This window comes from Microcaecilia unicolor, chromosome 7 (genome assembly GCF_901765095.1).
Source record: "Microcaecilia unicolor chromosome 7, aMicUni1.1, whole genome shotgun sequence".
Taxonomy (NCBI): domain Eukaryota; kingdom Metazoa; phylum Chordata; class Amphibia; order Gymnophiona; family Siphonopidae; genus Microcaecilia; species Microcaecilia unicolor.
This window is the reverse complement of record NC_044037.1, coordinates 33,793,262-33,810,451: the sequence shown is the minus strand read 5'-3', so window position 1 is coordinate 33,810,451 and position 17,190 is coordinate 33,793,262. Positions and strand designations below refer to the sequence as shown.

The 17,190-nt window shown below is 44.4% G+C and overlaps 1 long non-coding RNA gene across 1 annotated transcript; it reads right to left on the bottom strand.

The window, feature by feature from the left end:
* Positions 1-434: 434 nt before the first annotated feature.
* LOC115474800 lies at positions 435-16,897 on the bottom strand. Its single transcript, XR_003942909.1, has 3 exons — positions 16,859-16,897; positions 14,100-14,129; positions 435-1,150 (listed from the first exon to the last, which is right to left on the bottom strand). It is a non-coding gene; the product is annotated as an uncharacterized LOC115474800 (long non-coding RNA).
* Positions 16,898-17,190: the final 293 nt, after the last annotated feature.

Genomic DNA, 17,190 nt, shown 5'->3' with positions numbered 1-17,190 from the left:
CTGAAGAACAGCATTCAGTTGCCTTATGTAATGAGTTTACTTTGTTGGGCAGTCTGGATGGACCTTACAGGTCTTTATCAGTCATCATCTACTGTATTACTATGTCCATACCTAACAGGCCGTAAGATTCTTAAGAGCCTCATGCAAAAAGGAAGTCTGGGCAGGGGGGTAGGTTCCACCTGTTACCAAAATCAAAGAGCAAAACACAGTTACATAATAGAAAGATGACATTTAAATGTCTGGGAAGTAATACAGATGTGTTTTGTGGTGGATGCTGAGATTTTATTAGGAGAATGGAATAAACTGTTTAGTAAAATGTGTAGCGTGTTTAGTTGTTTGAAAAGCAGGACCAAAACACTAAATATTAAGGTGATTTTGGGATATTTTATTTTTTAGATACCATAAAAGATTCCATTCAAAAGTGAATAGTCTTTCAAATAATGTACTACATGCCATAAAATCTTTGCCCTTACTAAAGACTATTGTGGTTTCAAAGACATTTTGCTTCTGGAACGGTGAGAGCAATGGTGAAGATAATGATGAGGTGTCTGTCTCTGGCGAGAAGAGACAGACACTGAAAAGGCAGAAGGTGCCGTCATCATGGGCATAGAGAGCCAGGGATTACAGAAAGGCAGTAAAGTAGACTGGTGGGTCTTTGTAACTTCTGAACCTGAATATGCTGCTTGACAAATAGGCAACATGAGTATTGGCCAAAAGCTTGAAGAGGGAATAGGCAACAGGTACTGGCAAGCAGAACAGCTAGCACTTGATTCTTGGTTATCTTGACCATAGACACATGGATGGAAATAAGCAATCTGATGTTTCTTCATATCACAGTCACTTTGTTCTCGAGGCCTTTTTACTGTTGGAACTACACGTTCAGACTGACTTGTACTGGCAACCACTTTCCTTGAAGTTGAAAGTCTTTCAAATAAAACATTTTGCTTGTTGTTGTTTAATGATAGTGAAGCAAGTTCAGTTTCTTTGATGCTTAAGCAACTAGTAGTGATATATTTCTGAGGGCTTTGTGTTCCCTCATTGTTTGGCTTAATGGGATCAGTCTCCAGACCAAGTTTGAAACCTTTGACACTAGATTTTCTTTTCATTCTCATTAATGACGGAAAGCAATAGCTTTTTGAAACGATTAGAACTGCAACAAAGAAATTGAGAACAATTTAAATAAGCAACATCCATTCAAGCTGTACGATCAACTCAAAAAAATTAATCTAAGCCTTGTTTGCATATTTTTTGTATGTGTACGAGTAAATCTGCAGTTACTTTATTTTCCTTATTTAATCATTTGTACAGACCAATCACTTATTCATATTGTGTTACTAGGCTGCTTTCTTTGTTATAGGCTCAGTTATTTCCTACTTCGCCTTTGAACTTTCAGGTCAGTTGGCAATGAGGCTGGAATCTGAAGCCTTCTTTCAAGGAATTTTTCTCTGATTTTAAATTCTCTCTCAATTCACCCAATCTAGTCATTGTAGTGAGATTCCTTGGCTGAAAACCATGTGTCAAGGCTTCGTAGAACCCTCCATTCACAGCTCTTACACATACCCACTAGCTTTTCTAAGTGTGTGGTGACTTGGGATTCCCTCCTCACAGGAGCTGTGAACATTGGCTTAGCTACTTGCAGAGGGGAAGATCTGACCCAGGCATCAAGCCCAGCTCTTTCTCATGGCAATGAGCAGTGAACTAGTTTTAAAAAGATACTTCATTGCATTTTGTAGCTGCATGCGCTGTACATGCATTAAAGTTTAATTTCTTTTATTGATTTTTGATACAGATAGAATCAAGAGCTCACAACATAACAACAAGTAACATTTTACAAAGTAAGGCAATACCGGAGCTCACATGTAAGAAGTAGCAATCTACATTCAGAATCAAATTAAGTGAAAACAAGAGAGAGGGAGGAAAGAGGAAAAGAAGAGGGAAAGGAGGGGGGGGGGGCTGGAGGATACAAATCAAAGTATAAAGCATGCATATGCCAAAAAATAAATCAAATTTAGTACATGCATTAAAAACTGTATGAAAAAAAAACTATACACAACTCAGAGGGGCACTTGAAATTAAGAAGGGTTTCTTTTAAATTTGACTTTTTATGTTATTACTGTGCAACTGGGTAGTACACAATAATAACTCATAAAATTAGCTATCAAACATATAAACGGCGAGTGACCGAACTCACACGCAAATGCGCAGTAGAGACTTCCCTCTCTGTCCCGCCCCTGTGTCAATACGTGATGAAGGGGGCGGGACAGAGAGGGAAACTGTGCTCCCCCCCCAGAGGTCGCCGCCACCGGTATCCCCCCCCCCCCCGAGTCGCCGCCGCCACCCCTCCACCTGGCCCGGGCCCTCTGATCGCAATTAATTCAACTTACATCGCCGCAGCACGCAGATCAGCTGAGCTCTGGTCGGCCTTCCTTCCCTGCCTGTGTCCCGCCCTCGCCGACGGTACGTCACACGAGGCCGGGACACAGGCAGAGAAGGAAGGCCAGGCCGACGGGAGCTCAGCTGATCTGCGTGCTGCGGCGATTGTAAGTTGAATTAATAGCGAACAGAGGGCCCAGGCCAGGTGGAGGGGTGGCGGTGGCGACTCCGGGGGGGGGGGGAACTGGTAGCGGCGACCTCAGAGGGGGGGGGGCTTGGAAAACCCCCATTCCAATAGTAGCCCGTTTTAACGGGCTTAACGGCTAGTAAATGTATATTTTAAAGGGCTGGTACAAGTCAGTTACATTCTTCCTGTAGCTTAACTGTTGGTCAGTCACACAGTGCTGCTTTTTAAGTGTCCACTGTTTTACTGTGTCTCTTTAATCAATGGACAGCTCTGGAGAGAAGCAGAAAGACTTCACTGGCCTTTTTAAAAAGCAGGCTATTACCATGCAATGCTTATGTAAAAATAAAACCAAGGATTTCGGCTAAACAGCGGACATGAAAAGGAGAAAAAATTAATGTACCAACAAGTCACTTCCTAAAAATATAAACGTTAAACTCAGCAATCGCAATGTTAAGACCTCCTTACATTCAGATTAAATCGAGGACACAAATAAATATCTATAAAGCAATAATACTGGGCGGATTTTGATTAATCTATGCTTTTGTGTGGCAAAAAAGGTTCCCAGACATACCTACATCTGGTGCACTGACAGCTTTTGCAAGTGCCAGACATTCAAGCAGACTGATGAGTTTTACAAGTATGGCCACATCCTGAAAGACTGAACTTCCTTTTTTTGTTCAATGCTCTCTCTACTTTACTTGCCATGAGTAAACATGTTCTTAGCATCTTGTCATGACTAGTTTCAAAATGCGAGTTGCAAGCCACTGTACAGCAAAGCTTTGTATCCAAATATCCAATAGCCCCTGTTTACATCATACTATCAGAATATTTTTAAATACGCATATACATGCATTTTAAAAAGAAATCAGCCTTTAAAATATGGGCTATGAAAATGGTTCAAGCATTTTGTTTCTCATTTGGAATATTGTCACCTGTTCTCTACTGTTCGCCACTTCTTCTGTACAAAGTCCGTTTATCTATTGTTGTTTTGTGGATAATATTTCAAAGTGAAATATCAGGACCATGTGAAACAATTTGTATAAGGGTTCAAGGACATCATAGTAGTGATTGTGTAGCATGGACATGACATCATAATGTGATCTCCTTTCAGAAAACAGGGCATCATAATAGGTGAATAAGCACAATTATAAATATGAGAGACAAGCATGAACAACTTCCTTTATGCAAAGGGATAGACTGCCCCGGTAGCATCAAATTACTTATTACAGAAACTGTATAAAATTTAAACATGGGTAAATTAGTAGGGACTCCTCCATTAGAAATTTTTACAAGATTTCGGAGAGAAAATTTAAATTTTCCACATGAGGCAATCCCACCATTGAATAAAATATATTTTATACCTAACACAATTAAAAAAAGTAGAAGGAGAGAGATCAATGGACTTAAATAATATTACAGCCATTTTGGAACAAACCTTAGAAGAGGCTACGGAAAGAGCGACGTTGCTTGTTTCTTTTGTCTTCCAGCAAGATTTGAACTCAGTGATGAGACTTTACTTTAAATCTACAAATCGTATATTTGGAGGACAAAAAATCTGGATTTATCCAGATGTGACTAAGACTACTCAACAAAAAAGAAAATTGTTTCTTTCTATGAGGTCTAAAATAATAGAATTAGGAGGATCCTTCCTTCTTGTGTATCCATGTAAATGTCTTGTAAGGTTAAACCAAACAAAATATGTGTTCTTTAATCCTGATCAGCTTAAATCTTTCCTAGACTCTAAACGACGATAGAGAATTTGTAGGAGCACACGAGAATGGTGGCGGCATCAATTCTTTAATAATTTAGAAATAATAAGAGTATAATCTTCACAAATTCCTACCTCTCTCTTTTATTGTGGTCTAATGAAGCTAAATGTTATGATTTTGAGGAAAGTAAATTCCTTGTTTCGTTTATTTCTTGTTTCCAAAGCTGTATTTCACTTAGCAGTTCTTATGTGTAAGTTGTAAAATTCAATAAACAAATAATAATAAAAAAAATTTAAACATGGGGCAGAATTTTAGAAAGGATGTTAAACTCCGAATATGGACACCCATTTCTCATGTATTTTAGAACAGGATCTGCTGACATACAGTCTGTTCTAACATGGATGAGAAATCAACATCCAAGTGCTGGCTACATCCAGCATGAGCGTCCATTTCCCCAAAATGAAATGTCCAAACTATGAACAGGGCAAAACAAGGGACACTGGGATCTTTGTGGCAGCAGGGGTACAGCTATATTATAAATGGCTATGCAGACTTTCATGTGGAGGATTAGCCTGATAGAGTGGCCAGCTCAAAAGCAGAACAGAGAACCAGAGGTCACAAGTTCAAATCCCGCTGTAGCTGTTTGTAACTTTCTTTTTTTTAATTTTTAAAATTGTGAAATCTCCAGGGGCAGAAAAATACTTACTGCGACTTCCTTTACTCCATCCAGTGGAAACTGCTCAATTGGAGCACCTTTCTAGATCCTGGAAAAGTGCCCAAGTACCAGATCTAAAATACAGACATCCATCTTTTTTTGGACATAGACACAGACAATCAGAGCTAGATGTCCATCTTTTGACCCTTTCCTAATCCCACCCAAAACACGCCCCCTTGCCATATAGACATACAGCAGTTTTAAATGTCCATATACCTGCTTTATAAAATCGTGATTTGGACATCCATGCAACATTGACGTCTAAATGCCGGTTTTCAGACATCCAAAACAGGAAGAGAGTTTCTAAAATAACCACCTTAGTCAACCAGTAATTTATTTTATGAGTTAATTTGTTGTTGTTTTTAGCAGAATAGGAGAATTTTCAGATAACAGAGGCATACAGATGTTGCTCATCAGGCTGCTCACATACGCAATGTTCGTTCTTGAGACAGTTCTTTCCGTTGTAGACATTCAGATGTCGGATGCACAACAGGATAAAACCTTTTTTTCTTTTAAAGAACAATAATTTACGATAGCAAACTTGACGAAATTAGAATTATGGGAATATATTGAAGACAGTCCTGTAGCTCAAAACAGTGCTTGGATGAGAACAACTGGACCATTTCAAAGCTCCGCCAATTAAAAGTCTGATTCAGTAACAATGACAAGATCTATACGTTCTTGCAATATACAGAAAATGATTCTTCAGTAAATATGTATGCTACACATAGGACTGGTTTCAGTAAATGGCACCCAATTTTGGGTGCTGCAAAACATTGGTGGCACAGCACTATTCTATAAAGGCTACTAAGAGCCCATTCCTGTGCCCAAATTTGGGTGTGAAAATGGCACTATTCCTGTAACTCTGCAGGCATTTTTTTTTTTTTTGAACACCCTTGCCCTACCCCTAGTCACATCCTCTTTTGAGTTGCACGCTAGCCAGCTTATTTTCGAAAGAGAAAGACGCCCATATTTCGACCCAAATCGGGAGATGGGCGTCTTTCTCCCGTGTGCGACCAAATCGGTTGTTATGATTGGGGTCTGAACCCCTCTCAAACTTACCTCTTTCCTGGGGGTCAGCTTCTTAGCTGGCTTCTGTTTCTTTTCTCTGTCCTTTCTGAGCTGGCTCTGTCTCTGTGCTGGCAGCTTCCAGCAGCATAGCTCTAATTGTTTCACTATACTGCACCTGTGTGTGTGTTGCCTGAGTTGCTCTACCTCTCTTTGGGTGTACGGGCTTCAAGTGCTTCACAGTGTTGCACTGGTGTGGGTTGGGCCTCTCTGGGTCAGTGTGCTTTTGCCTAGGTCTAGGGAGTGTGACATCATCAGGGAGGGCCTTGATAAGGAAGTGGTGTTGTTTCCTTCAGGGCCTTTTGCAACAGTGGTGTTTGCTTTAGGTAGGGTGGTGCAGTGTGCACTTCTGACTTTGTGTCTAGTTTCCCTGCTTGCTTTTGCTAAAGGCCAGGTTAGTGTTAGTGCAGTGTGCACTGGTGACTGTGTGTTTAGCTTTCCTGCTTTTCCCTTATGGTTACCCTGCTTTTCCCTCTTGGTTTTGGAAGCATTGCTATGTGTAGGGCTTTGGAAGCTCTGTTGCTGATAGAAGTACTTCAGGGTTTGGTGTTGTTAGGAACACTGCAGAGTTTGCTGTTAGAAGTACTTCTGGTGTTTGTGCTATTGGGAGCATTGCAGTCTTTACTGTTGGTGTTTGGTGATTTAGAATCACTTTTGGCTTATGTGTTAGCTTCCCTTCTTTTTCCTTGTGGCTCCCCTGTCTTCCCTTTTAGTGCTAGGAGCTCTTCTGGTTGCTTGCCAGAGTAGTGCTTGGGAAGCACCTTGTTAGTTGTATCTAGCTTGCTAGAGCAGTGCTTAGGTAGCTTGTTAGTTTTGTGTTTAGCTTATTAGTGTAGAGCTCTGCTTGTAGCTTGGTGCTTAGTAGCACCTGTGTTAGCTTTGTGTTTAGTTCCCTGCTCTGTTAGTTTAGGGCTTAGGAAGTCCCTTTCTTGAGCAGGGCTTAGGAGCTCCTGTTTAGTATAGGGCTTAGGAAGTCCTTTTTGTCAGTTTACTGTTAGGAACACTCCTGCTGGTTTAGGGCTTGGGAGCACGTAGATCAGTTTATGGTTAGGAGCACTTCTGTTTCCAGTCCTGGTCCCTATGTCATCCGGTATCCAGTAAGTCCTGTCGGCTACTCGAACCCAGGAGCTCAACTCCTGGGGGGCTTAGTAGCTAAGCGCAGGTGAAGCTGTGCGGACCAGTCCAGTGTGTTCCGGTCCGGTGTGTGTTCCAGTCCTGTGTCCTCCAGTCCGGGGGATTCCAGTCCATGTGTTCCGGTTCGCTGGGCAGTGCCTGCAGTCCCTGCCGGTGTGCTTACCCAGTGTTGGTTGGTGGGTTTTGCCTGCTGCTGTCGCTCCTCGGCAGCAGCCCAAGGGCTCACGTTTGCTCCAGAGCCCGGCCCCGCGGGCTCTGAACCTGAGAACCTGACATTGGTATAATCGAAAGCCGATTTTGGTCGTCTTCAACTGCATTCCGTTGCAGGAACGAACAAAGTTGATGGGGGCGTGTTGGAGGCGTGGCGAAGGCGGGACTGGGGCATGGTTATCAGCCGAGGAGAGATGGGCGTCTTTAGCTGATAATCGAAACAAGAAGGGCGTGTTTGACGAGAATTTGGTCCGCTTTATTTGGACACTTTTTTTTAGGTCCAAGTCCCAAAAAAGTGCCCCAACTGACCAGATGACCACTGGAGGGAATCAGGGATCACCTCCCCTGACTCCCCCAGTGGTCACTAACCCCCTCCCACCAAACAAACCCCACTTTAAAAACTTTTTTTCCAGCCTCTGTGCCAGCCTCAAATGCCGTACCCACCTCCATGACAGCAGAATGTGTTCTATCCTGCGACAGCCTTTCCCTGGTTCTGATGTGACTCTCGGGTGAGTGTGACACCTTTTCTGTTATGTGCACTACAGAGTCACATCAGCAATGCATTGTGGTGGGTGTAGGTTATTGGGCTCCGTGAATCCAGTAGCTTGTGTTAAATGCTCACGATGTTGGTAGTTGGTAGGCTCTACTCCCATGGTGCTTTTCCCCCTGCTTTCTGGGTCAGAGTGTGCCCTGTTTTGTTTCCGGTAGTCCATGAGGTAGTGGCCATTTTTGTAACACAGTTTTAGATCCCTTTCATGTGTTAGCCACGTTACAGCACTTAGTTCTTCCCTTGAATGTTGCTGAAAGAGGGCATTGTACAGCATTCTGCCAGCTCGGACCTACTGCTAATCTCAGTACCAAAAAGACTCTGCCAGTGGGGCACAACCTCTGATCTGCAGTTAACTGTGAGTAAACGTGCTTATTCAAATAAAGGACTTTTTCAAAGAGATTAGTCTTCAGGTGTCAACTGGTGTGCCAAGGTTATACAGCAGCAACAAGTCCTAGAGGCCTGCGTGTATGCAGGTCCCTGGAGCACTTTTAGTGGGTACCGCAGTGCACTTCAGGCAGGCGGACCCAGGCCCACCCCCCTACCTGTAACACTTGTGCTGGTAAATGGGAGGCCTCCAAAACCTACTGTACCCACATGTAGGTGCCCCATTCACCCCTAAGAGCTATGGTAGTGTTGTACATTTGTGGGTAGTGGGTTTTGGGGGAGGGGGGTTGGGGGCTCAGCACCCATGGTAAGGGAGCTATGCATGTGGGAGCGTTTTCTGAAGTCCACCGCACTGACCTCTAGGGTGTCCAGTTGGTGTCCTGGCATGTCAGGGGGGCGAGGGTACTACGAATCCTGGCCCCTCCCATGACCAAATGGCTTGGATTAGGACGTTTCTGAGCTGGGCGTTTTTATTTTCCATTATCACTAAAAAAAAAAAAAAAAAAACGCCCAGCTCATAAACGACTAAATCCATGGCATTTCGGTCCGTACAAACCGTATTTTCGAAACGAAAGATGAACGCCCTTTTTTTTGAAAATACGGTCTGTCCCACCCCTTCACGTACCCGTTCTCGGACATAGACGCCCATGGAGATGGGCGTTCATGTTCGATTATGCCCCTCTAGGGGATTCAGGTGCACAGGGTTAGGCCCAGGATTATGTGCTTGCAAATATTTAATAATGCCCATTAACTGCAATAACTGATTGTCCACATCAATTTATTGAAATTAATTAGCTTGTAAGCCAATTAATTTGCACGTGCATCTTCAATCCGTGCCCACATTTGGACGTCATATATAGAATCTGGTGGATAGTGTACAGAATCTTCTAACAATTAGCAGAAGTATTTCATCCATTAGTTCTCCTCGGGCATCGATTCCTCAGCATAAATTACTTCAGTTGACAGTAGTCTAAGTTTATAAATATAATTACTTTATGACACTTTTAAACTGGCATCCGTGATGCTGCACAAGTTTATGAAACAGTCACTGCTGTGCCAATCCACTTGGATACGGGCAGGGGTGTGCTGGTAAATTTTTAACAACAGGCTCTTTCTTCGGACGTAGCCAGCTCTGCAGTTGGAAGGGCCAGGGGTGGCCGGGGGGGGGGACCAACACTTGCCTCTCTCTCCTCCCTCCCTTCGTGCGGGCACGCTAGGCATACCTTTGCTGGCAGCCAATAAATGGACTGCCACCACTCCCAACGTCTTCACATGCTGGAGAAGTCCCAGCCTGCTGCTCAGAGCTGGAGACAAGGAGCTGGGAGCAGCAGCAGTCTATTTACGTGGCTGGCAGGGCTCAGCATCCCCACCAGCAAAGTAAAAGAGAATTCAGCAGGGGGCCCATTTTGGAAGCCAGTTGTTAAAGTAGCCATGGAGGGCCCTAGTTTAACAACCGGCTCCCAAAATTCTTAAATACTTAACAACCGGCTCTTGCGAGCCTGTGAGAGCCTGCTCCAGCACACCACTGGATACGGGCAAATAAGGGTCAACAAATCTTGTACGTGATACCTTTTTATTGGACTAACAATATACCTGGGACAAGCTTTCAAGAGTTATCCTCTTTTCATCAGGTCAAACTGTGCCAGTCTGCTTAGTTTTAAGGGTCTGATTCATGCATATCTGCTGTAGCCTAGGTAAAAATAAATATTAGATTTATTTACCCTATTCTGGTTGGGGTGGGGGGCATAAGAGTAGGCAGGCATACAGCAGTGGCTGATAGGGGTGCAAATAAGTAGTAGGAGTGACCCACTGTAGTTGAAAAGTGCAAATAGCTATAAAGACCGCAACTGAAGGCAAAAAGGAAGAACCATGGGTTCAGCTGGCACTGGAGCTGAAAGCAGCTGGGAGTGAGGCAAGCTGCAAGAAGCAGAAGTCCCCCAAACCACCCTACCCCCTAAGCAGTAGAGCTCCAGACAGGCTCAAAGAGAAAGGAGAATGAGGAAATCCCACCACCACAAAGGGGCCCCGCCCCCCTGCCAGGAACCCCAGCTAAGCCCACTGAAGAGAGTTGAAGATAGCTCCCCCTGGAGGTGGAGAAGAGGACCTTCAGCTGTGACACAAAGAAAAAAAAAAAAGACAATGCCCAAGGAGTCCTCCTGCTTACTGAAAAGAGCAAAAGGTCTAAATGCTGAAGACCAGAAGCTCATGGAGGAGGAGCCAGACCAGAAGAAGCTGCAAAGAGCTGTGCTGTGTCAAGGTGTCCCTAGAGACCCATGAAGAGAGGTTGAGGAGGTGACCAGAGCTAAGAAGACTAGCAGAGCAGCTGGAGCAAAGACCCTGCAGAGGGGATCACAACCCAGTTGAGCTGAGAAGGAAAAGTGCAGAACTGAGTGTGAGCCAGTTGTCTGTGAAAACTGCAGGGAACCAGGGTCAAGATAATTCATCTGAGAGATTGCCCACAGTGGAAGAGAGCACACATTGGGCACGCATAAACACTTGCGTGGCTTAGTAAAAGGGCCCCTGAGTGAAAAAAATATTTACTTCTTCTTTGTTTTAAAAGTATTTCCATGTAATTTCATTGTGTCCTCTGGTCTTTGTACTTTCTAACAGAGTGAAAAATCGATTCACTTCTACCTGTTCTGCACCACTCATGAATTTATAGACCTCAATCATATCCCCCCTCAGCTGTCTCTTTTCCAAGCTGAAAAGCCCTAACCGCATTAGCCTTTCCTCGTACGAGAGGAGTTCCATCCCCTTTATCATTTTGGTTGCTCTCCTTGGAACCTTTTCTAATTCTGCTATATCTTTTTTCAGATACAGTAACCAGAATTGAACACAATACTCAAAGTGAGATTGCACCATGGAGCGATCCAGAGGCATGTGCCTGGTAAAACCCAAACGTGAAGCACACATTGGCGTCTGTTTTCTATGGCCTAAATATAAGCTTTTTAATTTTTTTTTTTTTTTAGCTTGGATGCTTATATTTAGATACAGGAAACAGATGCCAACATGTACTTTTGCATGTGGCTACTGTTTCTCATGACCAGTGCTTAAGGGCTCGCATGGGCTACCTTCTGCTTCCAATCAAAACCAGCAGATTTTGTAGAATCATGGAAGAAGCATGTGAATCATGGGAAATCCTCTCTTCCAACACCCTAATGCCTGCTCTGATCTGACCAGGGGCGTAGCTACGGGTGGGCCTGGGTGGGCCCAGGCCCACCCAATTTCAGTCCAGGCCCGCCCAGTGCCAGCTCCCATTGCCGGCCACTGCTGCTTTTCCTGATGAGCAGCAGGGCCGGCGCTACAAAAAGAAGAAGCGCTCAGCTGACTGAGCTGAGCGCCGCCGCCAACGCTAACCCGCCGCGAAAAAATGTTTAAAAAAAAAACGCGGCACTGCAGGCAGCCTCGAAGCATTGGCTGCTGGCTCTGTGCAGGCTCCTCCCGTCTCTTACATCACTGCCCCTGTAGCGAAGCATTTGGTTGTGGGAGGGGCCAGGATTCGTAGTGCACTGTTCCCCCTCACATGCCAGGACACCAACCGGGCACCCCAGGGGGCACTTGTAACATAGTGGGTTTTGGGGGTGGTTTGGAGCACTCCCATTTACCACCACAAGTGTAACAGGTAGCAGGGGATGGGCCTGGGTCCACCTGCCTCAAGTCCACTGCACCCACTAACTACTGCTCCAGGGACCTGCTTACTGCTGTGATGGAGCTGGGTATGGGATTTGAGGCTGGCATACAGGCTGGAAAAAAAAGTTGTTAAAGTTGGGGGTGTTTTGGTGGGAGGGGGTTAGTGACCACTGGGGGAGTCAGGGGTGGTCATCCCCGATTCCCTCCGGTGATCATCTGGTCATTTAGGACACTTTTTTGGGACTTGTTCGTGAAAAAAAGGGTCCAAAAAAGTGACCCAAATTCGCGCTAAAAACGCCTTTCTTTTTGTGATTATCGGCCGAGGGCGCCCATCTCTCCTCGGCCGATAAACACGCCCCAGTCCCACCTTCACCACGCCTCCGACACCCCCCCCCCCCCCCCCCCGTCAACTTTACCCGTTTCCGCAACAGATTGCAGTTGAAGACGCCCAAAATCGGCTTTCGATTATACCGATTTGAGCGCCCATGGGAGAAAGGCGCCCACCTTTTGGGTCAAAATATGGGCGTCTTTCTCTTTTGAAAATAAGCCTGTTTGTGTACCAGTAATGAAAGAGTTCCTGTAAGAGTAAAATCTTCACATGAGCATGTGTGACAAATGTGCATGTTACCGTTTTCCCTTGTTTTAGATAATGATCCTGAACTGTTTCTTTTGGGTTGTTTTTGGGGGGGGGATAGATAGATCCCATAGTATTACTGAGGTTGTACAGAGTCAGCTACAGCCAAGTAATAAACCTTTAGACTTGAAGCTTGGTGGTTATTTGAATAAGATAGGTTAGTAGATATCTGCCATGAGTCAGGAGAGCTGTGGAAGACTGCAATGCCATACAGCTGCCCCATCCACACCTACATCCTGGATGTACTTTCTACAGCCAAAGGAAAGTGTGAGCTTACCTACCAGCACCACACACATAAGACACAGATGCTTTACAGAAGTCTGAGTCATTTTGGCTAGTCTCACAAAAATAGAAAAATGAAGGCAGATAAAAATCATATGTCCTATATACACTGCCCATCCATGACATCTATTATACCTTCCTCTCCCTTACAGATCTTATGTACTTGTTCAAAGTAATTCAGTTACAGATTTCATCTCCACCATCTCCGCCAGGAGGCTGTTCACCACCCTTTCCATGAAGAAGTATTTTCTCTGGTTATTTCTGAGTCTGTACCATTTCACCTTCATCTTATGCCCCCTTATTCCAGAGATTTCTTTCAATTGAGACTCTCTTCCTGTGCATTTATGCCGCATAAGTATTTAAACATCTCTATCATATCTCCCCTCCTGCCTTTCTTCCAAAGTATACACACTGAAATGTTTAAGTCTGTCCCCATACTCCTTATGATGAGAACCATTGACCAGTTTAGTACCCACTCTCTAGGCCAAGTGCATCCTGTTTATATCTTATTGAAGGTACAGTCTCCAGAATTGTGCACACTATTCTAAATGAGGTCTCACCAGAGTGTTGAACAAAGGGATCATCACCACCTTTTTCCTACTGGTCACAGGAGCCGACTCTGTGGGTGCTTGAGCACCCCCAATATTGAGAAAATTGCTTGTATGTGTCTAGGGAGGGGTTATTTCCATTGGGCTTAGCACCCCCAATAATGTTGAAAAGTTGGCTCCTATGCTACTGGCCATTTCTTTCCCTATGCACCCAAGCATCCTTCTAGCTTTTGCTGTCACCTTTTCTACTTGTTTGGCCATCTTAAGATCATCACTTATGATTACACTCAACTCCTGTTACTCTTTCTTGCACAAAAGGTTCTTCACCCTAAACTGTACTGCACCCTTGAGATTTTCCAGCCCAAATGCAAGGCCCTGCATTTTTTAGCATTAAACCCAAGCTGCCAAATTCCAGACCATTCCTCAAGCTTCGATAAGTCCTTCCTCATGTTACCCACATCATCAGGGGTGTCTACTATTGCAGGTTTTGGTATCATCGCCAAAGAGGCAAAGCTTACCAAACAGCCCTTCAGCAATATTGCTTACAAAAATTCTACAAAGAATTGACCCAAGACTCAACCTTGTGGCACACCACTGGTAACATCCCTTTCCTCGGAGCCAGCTCCGAGTTGATATCCCTGTAACTGAGCAATAATTTTAGATTTATTTACTCACATGATGATATACTTCCCCTTCAGGTAATGTCTGCAAAATATAAATAGGTAAAAGATTTTGAGAAAAGGATCTTCATCCTTTGCAACCTTTAAAGTAAAACAGAGTATTAATGGTAAAGAGAAACTTATCTGATACTAAAGCTGGTTCCTGTTAAAAAATTGAGAACAATTTAGATGCATAGTAGTAATAGCAAAAGAATGATTTTAAGAGGTGGATTTAAAAAGAACATACAATTTGGAACTGAGACATCCACGCTGGGACATGTCAAGTTCCGTTAGTATTTTAGAACAGGATCCTGCCAATGTGAAGCCTGTTCTTAAATACCTGTAGGATATACATTGGCATGCATGCACTACTTACATGCGGTGGACGCATCCATTTTACAAGCATCAACATCTAAACTATCAACAGGATCAATATGGCAACATAAATGTTTATGTCAGTATTTCAAAACATACATGTATGTAGGAGCCATTATAGAAACATGCATGTGCAGTTTTCCCTGACATTGTCACATAGTCCAATATCCTTTGTTGGTATTGGTTTGGAGGAGGTGGGGGGTGGCCAATCCTAATCTCTCTAGTGGAGCACTGCTCAAAACAAGCAACTAGATCTTACCTAGATGTCCCAGGCCTGGCCTCCAAGGGTGATTGTGTTAATGCGATAACCCAGTCCCGGCACACAGGAGCAGGAGAGACACAGACCCCAGTGCTGGGCCCCCCTTGGAGCCTGGGGAGGAGCAGACACGCTGACGCAGGAAAGTAGGGGTGAGGGGTGGCGGCGGTAGCTGCTGCGTCCCGAGTGGGGGGCTCTGTCTCTCAGCAGCCAGTCTCAGGGAACCTGTGTAAATCTCAATGTTGATGTCTGTGAACGTACATGTGCATTCCACTTCTGAAACGGGGAATTCATGCGTATCTTTTCGGTCTACCCTTGTCCCACCCACAGTATGCCCAGAACAGACCCTTTGCAAAATGCACATAATCGGGAATTATACAGTGGGGGAAATAAGTATTTGATCCCTTGCTGATTTTGTAAGTTTGCCCACTGACAAAGACATGAGCAGCCCATAATTGAAGGGTAGGTTATTGGTAACAGTGAGAGATAGCACATCACAAATTAAATCCGGAAAATCACATTGTGGAAAGTATATGAATTTATTTGCATTCTGCAGAGGGAAATAAGTATTTAATCCCTCTGGCAAACAAGACCTAATACTTGGTGGCAAAACCCTTGTTGGCAAGCACAGCGGTCAGACGTCTTCTGTAGTTGATGATGAGGTTTGCACACATGTCAGGAGGAATTTTGGTCCACTCCTCTTTGCAGATCATCTCTAAATCATTAAGAGTTCTGGGCTGTCGCTTGGCAACTCGCAGCTTCAGCTCCCTCCATAAGTTTTCAATGGGATTAAGGTCTGGTGACTGGCTAGGCCACTCCATGACCCTAATGTGCTTCTTCCTGAGCCACTCCTTTGTTGCCTTGGCTGTATGTTTTGGGTCATTGTCGTGCTGGAAGACCCAGCCACGACCCATTTTTAAGGCCCTGGCGGAGGGAAGGAGGTTGTCACTCAGAATTGTACGGTACATGGCCCCATCCATTCTCCCATTGATGCGGTGAAGTAGTCCTGTGCCCTTAGCAGAGAAACACCCCCAAAACATAACATTTCCACCTCCATGCTTGACAGTGGGGACGGTGTTCTTTGGGTCATAGGCAGCATTTCTCTTCCTCCAAACACGGCGAGTTGAGTTCATGCCAAAGAGCTCAATTTTTGTCTCATCTGACCACAGCACCTTCTCCCAATCACTCTCGGCATCATCCAGGTGTTCACTGGCAAACTTCAGACGGGCCGTCACATGTGCCTTCCGGAGCAGGGGGACCTTGCGGGCACTGCAGGATTGCAATCCGTTATGTCGTAATGTGTTACCAATGGTTTTCGTGGTGACAGTGGTCCCAGCTGCCTTGAGATCATTGACAAGTTCCCCCCTTGTAGTTGTAGGCTGATTTCTAACCTTCCTCATGATCAAGGATACCCCACGAGGTGAGATTTTGCGTGGAGCCCCAGATCTTTGTCGATTGACAGTCATTTTGTACTTCTTCCATTTTCTTACTATGGCACCAACAGTTGTCTCCTTCTCGCCCAGCGTCTTACTGATGGTTTTGTAGCCCATTCCAGCCTTGTGCAGGTGTATGATCTTGTCCCTGACATCCTTAGACAGCTCCTTGCTCTTGGCCATTTTGTAGAGGTTAGAGTCTGACTGATTCACTGAGTCTGTGGACAGGTGTCTTTCATACAGGTGACCATTGCCGACAGCTGTCTGTCATGCAGGTAACGAGTTGATTTGGAGCATCTACCTGGTCTGTAGGGGCCAGATCTCTTACTGGTTGGTGGGGGATCAAATACTTATTTCCCTCTGCAGAATGCAAATAAATTCATATACTTTCCACAATGTGATTTTCCGGATTTAATTTGTGATGTGCTATCTCTCACTGTTACCAATAACCTACCCTTCAATTATGGGCTGCTCATGTCTTTGTCAGTGGGCAAACTTACAAAATCAGCAAGGGATCAAATACTTATTTCCCCCACTGTACACACATCTCAGTGCTGGTTTATGCATGTCTGAAATACGAAGAGGGCTTCTTTAATGTGCCTGTGCTGCACATGTTGTGCAAGAGAATTGAGCACATTGAGTACATTTGTTAATGTAAAGACCAAGTTGTTTTTTTACTAGTATTATTTATTTAAAACACTGTTAACTTACCTGTTATCCTGATTTTTCTTTATTTGAATCTACATATCATCCTCCAGTGTACTAGAAGCAGAGAAATAAATTGGTTTTAACTATTCCTCTGGGTCTGGTTCTTGACACATCTAACCTTTTCATTTCCCATCCTAGCCCCCCCCGCCTCCCTACGCCTGGGAGATGCCTCAATATGGTGGTATTTCCCATAATCTAAGAGATCCCCTAGAGAGATGGGTTTCTGGGGAAGAAGATAGGGTCATCCCCCTCAATTTATGTGCATTTCAAGTGTCATAGGGACAACTGGAACATCTGATCCCAACTGAAACTTTCGACACCATGAAGTGGAAGTC